The following is an 11226-nucleotide window of genomic DNA, read 5'->3' as shown; positions in this document are numbered from 1 at the left end:
ACCTCTCTTCCTGGTTTGGTTTTCCTGCCAATTCTCCCACCCAAAGTGGGGGCCAGAACCGGTGGGAGCCGTTGCTGGGGGCAGCAAAAGGCAAGGCCAGGTTCCAAAGGCGGCAGGCCTTTGAAGCTTCTCCTCATAGATTCTGGGAGGGGGGAGACCGTTAGGCGAGCGTGTGCGCGCGGCCTCGTTCCCTTTGCCACGCGCTGCGCATGCGCAGTCCGGTCCGCAGAGCCGCCTCCGCTCCCCATTCCTGCTGCTCGGTACGGCACGGTTCTGACAGGAGTGTTAGCCCGGGGTGAAGAGGGGGAACGGCGGGAGAGCTCAGTCCGGGGGCCGCCGAGGGGAGCCGGGCTCCGCTGTCTGTCTGAGCCCCAGGGCGCGGAGACGCCACCATGAGCATCGAGATCTTGGCCGGCCTGACCAACCTGCTGCAGGGCTACACCGTGGAGGTGCTGCGCCAGTGGCCGCCGGACCTGGTGGAGTTCTCTGTGCAGTACTTCAGCCGCCTGCGCGAGGAGAAGCAGCTGGAGCTGATTCAGGATGGCGGCGGCCGCGGGCACAAAACTCAACTTCGAGGCGGAGGAGCAGCCCATGCAGACTGACTCCAACGGCGAGGAGGACGAGGACGACGACTCAGACTTCGAACCACCTGTAATAAACAGATACAACAGAAGAGTTTCAGTTTGTGCTGAAGCTTTCAACCCAGATGAAGAAGAGGAAGACCCAGAGCCCAGAGTTGTTCACCCTAAAACAGACGAGCAGCGACTAAGACTACAAGAAGCTTGCAAAGATATTTTGATCTTCAAAAATCTTGATCAGGAGCAACTCTCTCAGGTTTTGGATGCAATGTTCGAGAAAAAAGTGGTGCCACATGAACATGTCATTGATCAGGGAGATGATGGTGAGAACTTTTAGGTCGTAGAACGGGGACAATATGATATTCTTGTCAGGAAAGATGGCAGGGAATCCCGTTGTGTTGGTTGCTATGATAATCATGGTAGCTTTGGTGAATTGGCTTTGATGTACAATACACCTAGAGCAGCTACCATTGTTGCAACATCAGAAGGAGCACTTTATTTATTTATTTAAACTTATAAGGCACGCAGCTACCTGCAGTGGGTTTCCCGGCGCCAAGGGATAGACTGGAGAAGAAAGGACTACGAGTCATCAATGAGTGGTGGTACCTGAAAACAGTTTTCAAAATTTATTGCGGGTAAAGCCAGGTTTTTAAGCCCTTGCGAAACCGAAGATGATCAGTTTCCAACTTCAGCCTTACAGGCAGAGCATTCCAAGACTTGGTGCCTAAATGGGAAAATGAGCGGCCACCCATTTTCACCAGTCTAAATCTAGGAACAACAAAATTTCCTTTCCCTGCGGATCTCAGAGTGCGGCTAGGTATGTAAGCATGGATGTCTGAGAGGATGAAGATTGTGGATGTGATAGGAGAGAGGAGCTACCAAGATGGAGAACGCATCATTGCTCAGGGTGAAAAAGCGGACTGCTTTTTCATTGTAGAATCGGGGGAAGTCAAAATCATGATTAAGAGCAAGACAAAAGGACAGGAAAATAACCAGGAAGTCGAGGTTGCCCGATGTTCCAGTGGACACTATTTTGGAGAACTTGCTCTTGTTACTAACAGACCCAGAGCAGCCTCCGCATATGCTGTTGGAACGGTCAAGTGCTTAGTTATGGATGTGCAGGCATTCGAAAGGTTGCTTGGACCCTGTATGGACATTATGAAAAGAAATATTTCTCATTACAAGGAGCAGCTGGTGTCATTGTTTGGTTCCAGCTTGGACATAAAGGATCCAGAGTTAAGGCACCCCATACCTCAGTGCCTTCCTAGTAAAAGACCGAGAAGAGCCTCTTATCTGCATCACAACACACAAGGAAAATGGGCACTACGGAACAGTTACTACTACCGTCGTTATGGGCATTTTGCAAAAAGAAAATAGTCTCAGCACAGGATGGTAGGGGGTTCAACCTGTGCCACCACCTTGCTGCTGAACTCACATTATTAGACCTTCTAGTATTTATAAAATAAGAGGGGCATGGACCTTTCTTTTACTCCCCTGGTTCAAATGGCATGTCACTCCAACCATTTAAGTGCCTGATACAAAGCCCAAAGTATTACAAAATAGTAACTAACCCCAAGATGTTTTCAACAAACTTTTACATCTACAGAAATATTTTATATAATAGACTGTTCATAATATTGTAAGTACAATTCCTACCTTTCTGTGCATAAGTGACAAAGGTTTGAATGTTGAGCCGTACGAGATATGTTTAATAAGAACTGCAGTTAGCCAGCGGAAAAAAAAAGAAAAGGCTCACTTAAGGATAAATTATAATGAAAACACTATTTTAATAATAAGTGTTGTAATGGTACTTTCGATGAATGGTTATAGTCTGACTAGGAGGAGGGGTATATTTCTCTATAAATGTTGAAGTTTAATTCACGCTAACAAGTGGCTTTTTTGGCTTTTATACAAATTTCGTCCCATTGCCCAAGTCGTCTTCTAGCACACATGTTCAGAAGGCAATCTTCAGTTTTGTATAATAATTAGTTTACTTCATACCTGTATCTGTTTTATTCAGATTTTCTGTCACTAAAGAAATATATTCCTCCTTCTTACAATTATCCTTTAGTGCCCGCTCTATTTCTCCCTGCAGTTGATTATTTTTAAAACATTTTTAAAGAAAGCTAACTATTTTGTAATTTTAAGAAATGTCTATTGCAGGTTGTCCTCCTTTTTTCTTTTTCATGCCTTGTCAACTATATTTTCAAATCTAAAGATTACAAATGTTGGCAACATTTTGCTTTTCATTGATGTGCTTTAGAATAATTTACAGTTATGACATCTTTCAGCCTATTTTCCACTCACTTTTATTGTCACATAAATGTGTATTAGGCATTATAGTTCACCGTATGGCAGTCAACGTATTTAAGCACTGGAAAGTCTGATTATCGATTCTGCTACATAGTTGACTTACAGTATTGCCCCAAATATGATGCTGAAACATTACTAACATGGCAAAATGCCCCAGAAATATATTTAACTAGAATAATTCCCAGAAGTGAGTTGGTCTGTGCACAAAATATTGTGTTTCCATCCTTCCACCTCATGAGAAATCTTGCATTTCACTAATGTATCTGGGTTCGTGAGAGGAATCATGTATTGACCAAACACTACACTCGGGGCAAACAGTTTTTTTGCATGAAAAGCTATCTAAAACATTAAAGCATGCTGCTATGAGTATGTATTAACTGTGTGCGCTTTGAAAATTTACAGTAGTGCAAGCATCATGCTATGTTGCACATTTTGCATGTTGTGCACAAACAATAAGAAAAGCTGCTTTAAAATAATAGCTTAGCTGGGTAATCATTTATAAAGGGTATTAGTATGGGGAAGGTAAAACATAATGGGTTTTATTTTGTAAAATATTATTTTTGTGTTTGTTTTGTTTTTTGGGCCGAAGATAAAATGGCTGCCTGTGAATCCAGCAAGGTTGATTATTTTGAAAGAAGAGAGCATGCGCAGATTATATCAGCTTGCCTCATGTACAGAAGAAGTCAATGCCACTGTGAACTGTACATTCTTGTGATCGTGCCAATGTACCAGTGTTAGTTAAAGTATCCTTCCTGAGTATGATGTGACAGGAAGGAAGAAATAGACCAAAACATTTTTCCTTGTAAATGGTACAAAAACATATAGATGTATTAATCATTAACGCTTCTTTTGTTAAAACCGGTATGGTTTGGAATTTGCAATGAAAACAGGATGGTGAAACCCTCATGTTATCCCTGCTAACCAATCAGGTACAAGCTTTACTGAATCTGAAACATTTATGCGTAGTCTGCCAAGAATTAGAGTATAAATAATGACCTCTTTGGGGGCGTGGTTGGCTCTCTGGTTTTAGGTTTCAGGGCTATAGGGGGGCATGTGAGCTCTTGAGAGAGGGAGTAGATTAGACCAGACATCATATGGGTTAGGTACGAGAAACTTCGCAGGAGGAGATTGCTGTAACTTGGGAGAAGACCGCGTCCGAGGAGAGGTGAGGGATTCTTGCTCGTATTTCTTTCAGAGACGTCCTTGCACGTCATATTTTTGTGGACTTGTGACGGGCGGGCTGTCTTACTCCTAAACACAGACAGGCAGATTAAGCATCACCAGGGCAGAGATTGCAGTTGATTAGAACAGGTTTAGATGCTAAAATTCTAAGTTAATGCTTTGACTAATTAACTAGTTTCTGAAAGGATTTATTTGTCTTATGCATTTATTTCTCTTTATGGGAGATTTTTGCAAATTAATAATTAATGATTAGCCTTGCATAATTCACTATTGAATTATATTTTCCTGAACTCTTTAAAGAATTCTGACTGACATTTGATGCCTTATTCCTTTCCTTTATGGAATGCTTTGGATGAAACCTATAGAATGTTCTGTATTTAATTCTATATTTCCTGTTTTCAATCATCTGTAACCTTATTGATATTTTACTAATGAATAAAGGGTCAGAGAAAAAATTAACTTTTGACTAGAAAATAAAACCCTTTAAAGTACTCAACAACTCCCTTTATTGGCTTGATGTTTGATGTTTGTGGGTTTTTATATAGCGCTCTGTCACTCCAGGGAGCATCCTGGCGGTTTGTCTTTATTGCTGACAAGTTGTACGATGTTTTTAACTGCGTTTAAGTTGTTATGTATAATTAGACCAGAGTTTTACATTTTGATTCTGACAGTCCATAGATCCAGGTTTTTAAGGATTTTTTGAAGATCTGTTCTGATGATATTAGGCGGAGATCCGTGGGGAGTGTGTTCCAGGCTTTGGCCCCGAGAACTGCCAGTGACTTTCCCCCTTTAGTGGCTAGTTTATATTTGGGGACAGTCATCAGATTAGCTGTGGCTGATCTGAGTTCTCTGGAGGGATGGTACCTGTGGAATCTGTTATTTAGGTATTTTGGGCCACGTTTGTGAAAACACCTAAATGTGATCACAATGACTTTGAATAAGATCCGCTTCTAAATAGGAAGCCAATGCAGCTTGTTCAGGGCGGCTGACGCTGATAATCTTCTAGGCAACCTTAGGACCAGCCTCGCTGCCGCATTTTGAGTCATCTGTAATTTGTGCAGGGTATATTTTGTTACCCCTGCATACAGACTATTACAGTAGTCAATTCTGGATGTAATTAAAGCAACTGCTACTGTTCGGCGAGCGGGCAATGGCAGATAGTCAAAGAATTTACGTAATCCTTTCATAATGTTAAAGCAGGCGGCTGCTATTTCTTTGGATTGTTGCTTAAAAGAGAGCATATTGTCAAATTTTATGCCCAGGTTACGAGTTGCATCGATGGCATTGGGAGGAGCCTCCGCATCGGATGGCCAACAGGTGAGTGGAAAAAATAAATTGTTTTTCCCAAATGGTAGGATCTCTGTTTTTGCAGAGTTGCATTTCAGATGATTTTCATGCATCCAGTTGAAAGTGGCCGTCAGACACTCTTTTAGGTCTTGTTCTGCTTTATCTGTGTCTTCATCCAGAGTCAGGACCAATTGGGTGTCGTCGGCGTATGCAACCGTATTCACGTTAAAGGATGCAATTACATTGATAAGGGGAGCCATATACAAATTAAATAAGGTAGGGCTCAGACTAGAGCCCTGAGTCACCCCTGAGCCAATCTCCTTCTCCTCTGAATAGAATTGTCCTAACCGGATAATTTGTTTTCTGTGTAACAGGAAATTTGTGAACCAGTTCAACACGGTGCCCCCTATACCAGCCTCAGCTAGGCGATGTAATAAGATGGTATGGGACACCGCGTCGAAAGCTGCCGATAAATCAAGGAGGACAAGGACAGCCTTACCCCCCTGGTCTAGTGCAGTTCTTATGGTTTCTGTTGTAGATAACAGAGCTGATTCAGTTGAGTGGTTAGCTCTGAAACCAGCCTGGTTAGGGTGTAGAATGTTGTTTGTCTCCAGGAACGTTGTTAGCTGTTTGTTGACCAGGGCTTCAGTGCATTTACACAGTGCGGGGAGTTGGGAAATCGGTCGCAGGTTTGTTAGGACCGAGGGATCATGTAGGGCCTTTTTTTGTAGTGGTTTTACAATAGCAGTTTTCCACGCGCTGGGGACTTCTCCAGATTGAAGTGAGGCATTGATAATGTCATTAATCATGGGGCTTACGTCCTCTTTAATCGCCTGAGTTAGTGAGGGAGGGCATGGATCAAGTGGCGATCCGGATTTAATTCTTGACATAATTTGCAGAGTATCTGCCTTATCAATCGGGTCAAAAGTATTCCATCTTGTTGTTATCCCAGGATTACTTCCTTGCGAGTTGTGTTCCTTATTTACAGGAATAACTGGAAAATTTTTGGTGATGTTTACAATCTTTTGTTCAAAGTAATCTGCAATCTCATTGCAAAAACTTTGTGATGGTGGTATATCCTGAGATAGGATTTTTGGGTTTCGAAAGCTTGTGACAATACGAAATATTTCTTTTTGATCATTCTGTGAGGTTTCTATTCTTTTGGTAAAATAGATTGTTTTAGTTTTTTTAATAAGTGCATGGTAATTTTGTCTTGCAGTTTTAAAGTTGGCCTGATCGACCTGGTCGTAATGTTTACGCCATTTACGTTCGAGTCTATGAACTGTACGTCGTGTATCTTTCAGTTCATCTGTGAACCAGGGAGCTGAGGTTTTCCCCTGTTTGGAAGTGGATTTTTTGTTTCTTCCGGAAGTCCGTTTCTCACCTATGGCTCTCATCCATTTATCATAACTAAGATTATCAATAGCAAATAAATAAATAATAATTGCGTGTTTGACTGTTCATGTAAAGTATCCAGAAGGTAAAACATGGTGTCAAGGGCCCAAACACCTTTTCAGAGGTAACATAGAGGTAGATGAGGTTTTGCATTGAGAAATTACAGTGAAATTACCGCTGTATCACCCCTAAAACAAGCGCCAGAGAAGAATCAGGCAGAGGTGATTCACAGCAGAGCCCAAGTTTCAGACAAGGCTTTCTCTCCTTATTTCTTCCCATTCCCATCTTGGAGCGCTCTTAATCTCTACATGTATATATGTAGTTGGAGATTGGGAGAGGCATTGGGTTTCAAGCATCATTCTGCTCGTGGAGTCTGGGAATCACTTTTTTATGTATTCTGACCGTATGCCACCATCTTGAATTGTCCAAGCATGCTCTGCAAGAGGGTTGGGACAGGGGTGGAGATGGGATGTGGCACCCTAGGATTGGCCAGGGGTGCCTCGCTTCTAGAACTTTTTGTCCCCACTTAAAAAGTCTTGCACAAGGGAGAGAGATTGCTTTTTGTTGGAGCTGGGCATAGGGACTGGAGGTAGCAGCCATAAACAATTTGAAGGGGAACCCCCTGATGCCCACTTAAACTAAAGACTCTGATTACAGTTGAATCCATGACCAGTGGGTCTCCTTACACCCCCTAAGGACTAGTTCGGTGAAGAACTGGACTTCTGCACCAAGGAGGAAAGAAGCACCAGCAGAGAAAAAAGAGCAAGGCTGGGGCAGGGACCTGCAAAATTTGCCACTTTAGAGTCAAGGGGACCTAAGGACAATGCTCCAGGTGGCAAGGATTGCCACCAGGAGCAAAATGAGCCAAAGATCAAGCAAAACGGCCCATCAAGGCCTTGGATATGTGAAAAGGGATTTTGACAGTGTGTGGCCCTCTACTGCTGAGCTTTTGAAACCCCCCTCGGGGAGGGCCTGCGATCAATGTGACGGGCCATTTGCTGTACCCAATCTGGGAGAGGGTGTGCATGGGGGCTCCCTCCCCAGAACCCCAGAGGTCAGGGGATCCCAAATCATGGGCTGGCTTTTGTAGGAGGGGGGCCTGGGACCCCATCCCCGGCTCCTGCCAACAGAGGACACTGGGAAGCTCCGTTTTGCCCCCAAGGAAACAAAGAAAGGGGCTAGGTTCCCGACTCTGTGCCCCAATGCCATGTGGAGGTGGGGGAACTGCTGTCGCGCTCTCCCGAGAAGAAAGAGGAGACAGCCCTAGGATCCCAACTTCAGGCTCTAGTTCCCAGCTACTGAAGGGGGAGTGCTGCTTCACTCCCCCCAACAGTGGTGACCCTGCCCTAATCCCTGTGTCCTGGGTGGGGGGGGGGGAGCAGGGCAGATACCACAAGAGGACTCCCTGTCCGTAGGAGGCAATATTCTGCAAGCTCCCATGGGCAGCAGAGGAGGGTCAGCCCGTGCGGGGAACCGGCCGGGCAGTCAACAGTAGGTTCCCTGGGATGCCATAGCAAGCATAGGCATGCTGTGTGGGACCCGGCACCACTAAGATGCAAATGAAAAACAAAATAGGCAAGGGGCGTGACTCATAAAAGAAAAACGTCCAGAGCCCTTCATGATGCCTGGATGCTTCCAGGAAGGAACATCCCATATACTTCTCTGGGTTTGCCTAAGACCAAAGATTTGCACTAATGTGGTGGCTTCAGAATGGCAGAAGCACCACCAATGACAGCAGAAGAGCGGGGGGGGGCTGCAGGAGTGCAGAAGTGCCACCTTAAGAAAGTTTTGCCATAGCACCAACCCAAAGTGTGAAGGGTCAGAGGAGCTGGGACTACCCTGGACTTCCCAATCATTTGCAAGCACTCCTCAGGCTGGAGCTTTAGCTCTGCAGCTGGGAGTGCAGGAACCTCTAGGGACTGATTCTTTGGCTGCAGTTGTGTCCTTAAGGTTGTTAAAAAAGACACACATTGTTGATGTTCCAATAATTCTTTATTTAAATATACTTCTTTCAATGGTTTGAACAAAGCTTTATTTAGAAGTACTATTCACAATGTTTTAAACAATGCTTTATTTAAAGGGGTTATTTACCATGCTCTATTTACACGTGTTGTTAATGCTGATAGTAATGCAGAGGCTCAAATGCTTTATTAATGAAAATGGGAGCAAATAATTGCAATTCTTGATTATTCATAAGTGCTGAGGGGTTATGGTTACTGAAGTAAGTGACGGAATTTAGTATTATTGTGGCATGATTCTGCTCTTTAAGTGCTCAAATTAACCTGATGTAAATTGACACCACCCTATATGGTTATGAGATGTGTTGTACATGAATGGGGTGGGGACTGTAATATTTGGGGTCATGCTCCTTTTAGGGTCAAATGTTTTCATGCCAAAGCTAGTTCCACCAGCCTTTTGCCTATTTATAAAGTACTGAATTGCATTACAGTATTGAGTAGTGTGTGTAATAAACAAGCTTATTCTTTTCGAAAGAAAAAGCACAGACTGGACAATTATTTACTGAGTTTTATTGAGTGACAGCGAATGGCAATTACTAGCCCACACCACTTTCCTTGAGTAGGCCTTGGACTACTAGAATTTCTACCTTGAGAGATTCAAGTTCTATAATAGGGTATCTGATAGGGAAATCCAGCCGCAGATTTCTTAACTTTGAATTCTCTCCAGGCGCCATTCTGGATCCAGACATTTTTCAGCAGCAGTACCGCTGCACGTCAGCAGTGGGCGTTGTCTTACTCTGTAGCGATGTTGTCCACGCAGGTGACATTGCCGGAGTCCATATAAGGCGCCCTACGACACGCTGACGTCCATTTCTTCTTCCGCGATTCAACGCGGATACTGGAGAAGCAGTTACCTTTGGCCATTTTTGGCCAACTCGAACGTTTTTCATCGTAAGACACAGTGTGCTTTTTTTCATGGCCACTGGTTTTAAGGCTTGTGGGTCCTGTAGTTATCAGATGTCGGCCACGGACCCCATTCGATTTGTAAGTAGTGCCTGGGAGAGCACCATGATTCCACAGCGTGTGACTCCTGTCACCTACTTCGGCCGAAGGCGCTCAATGGGCGGCAGATGAAGCTTCTTGCTGCATAAATGACGCAGTCCTCCAAGACACCCCATTGTCCTCTGTTTCCTTCACACTCAAGGGACTGATGGCGGGGCCGCTCCCATGGGCGTCATCCTCTATCCGCCTTCCACGGTAAGTCACAACGCAATTGGTCAAAGCCACGTCATTCCTCCTTTTCAACTGTGGAATTGGGAAAAGTCTACCCCGCGCCCCCCCACATATCCTGGGGGTAGGGGCAATTCTGTTCCAGATCGGCGATTATGTTTTCCTTCATAAGGTTTATGGGTCTGCACCTCCCTCTGGAGCACCCTTGGGACCCAAGGAAGTGCAGGAGTCCAGGAATAGGACAACACCCACAGGTTCACCCTCTGCTTTAGTCTGTTTGTCAGATGCCATATCTCTATCTACGCCAGTGAACAGCCTTTCCAGGTTACCATCTTCAGCGCCTGGCTCCGAACACACTATGGCGACATATAGTGCACGGCCCTCCCAGGCTACCACTTTCAGCACCTACGCCGGACGCCGATGATGGTGCAGTTTCACGCCTCACCACTTTTCCTATGACGCCAATGACGGTGCTGCTCGATGTTGTACGGCGTCGAGTACGACGCCAATGGAGCCGACTGGTTCAGGCGTTGATCCTGGGTTATGTGAAGATCTTGGAGAGGTTATACGTTTCCCACTCTGACTCACCCACCCATTGATACCAGTTTGGTTTTTGAGTTGGATGATGCAAGTGGTTTGGAGCCTCCTCCAGCCTTGGACCTTCTGCCCCTCCCCCCGGATTGCTTTCAGAGGTGAGCTCCTCAGCAGAGATGCTCAAACGAGTTACTGAAGTTTCAGAGATTCCACTTGCTTCTGTGGCTTTAACTACAGACCCATTAATTGACAGTATACACCAGGGTCAATCTGGCGATGAATCAGTGATTCCTTATTGTGAATCTATGTTTGACATCTTGTTGGGGACCTGTGGATGGGTCCACCTGTAGAACGTGTTATTTTTCATAGACATTGTGAGAAGTTGGTCTGATATGTAGTGCTGACTATTCTAGTGATCACTGTGTATCATTCCAAACGACCCTTATTGATGATTGGTTGTAAGTCAACCGTTAGACCAGCTGTCCTAGTAGCATGGACAAGAGCAGTCTTTAGGCTAAACTCTAGAGGGCGTGTTAAGCCAGCTGTTATACCATCACATATACCCCTTGAACACCAAGTGAAAGGACACCACACAAGTTGTTATGAAAATAAAAGTATATTTATTTAGAACACAACAGCCCTGGACTCTTTATGAGGACAGGGCGCTAAGCACAATACAAAGCTCTTAGGAAAATACTGAAAGTCGCACAATTTACACAAATGCCCAAGGGGCACGAATAACCAAAATC

At 44.5% G+C, this 11226-nt stretch overlaps 1 pseudogene across 1 annotated transcript; it reads left to right on the top strand.

Annotated features, from left to right (window-relative positions):
- The first annotated feature begins 391 nt into the window (after positions 1-391).
- LOC147673610 (cAMP-dependent protein kinase type II-alpha regulatory subunit pseudogene) lies at positions 392-1822 on the top strand (annotated as a pseudogene). Its single transcript, XR_015302515.1, has one exon. The product of XR_015302515.1 is annotated as a cAMP-dependent protein kinase type II-alpha regulatory subunit pseudogene (transcript).
- Positions 1823-11226: the final 9404 nt, after the last annotated feature.

Source organism: Lissotriton vulgaris, chromosome 12 (genome assembly GCF_964263255.1).
Source record: "Lissotriton vulgaris chromosome 12, aLisVul1.2, whole genome shotgun sequence".
Classification (NCBI taxonomy): Eukaryota; Metazoa; Chordata; class Amphibia; order Caudata; family Salamandridae; genus Lissotriton; species Lissotriton vulgaris.
The sequence above is the reverse complement of the archived record's forward strand: the minus strand, read 5'-3'. Positions and strand labels throughout refer to the sequence as shown.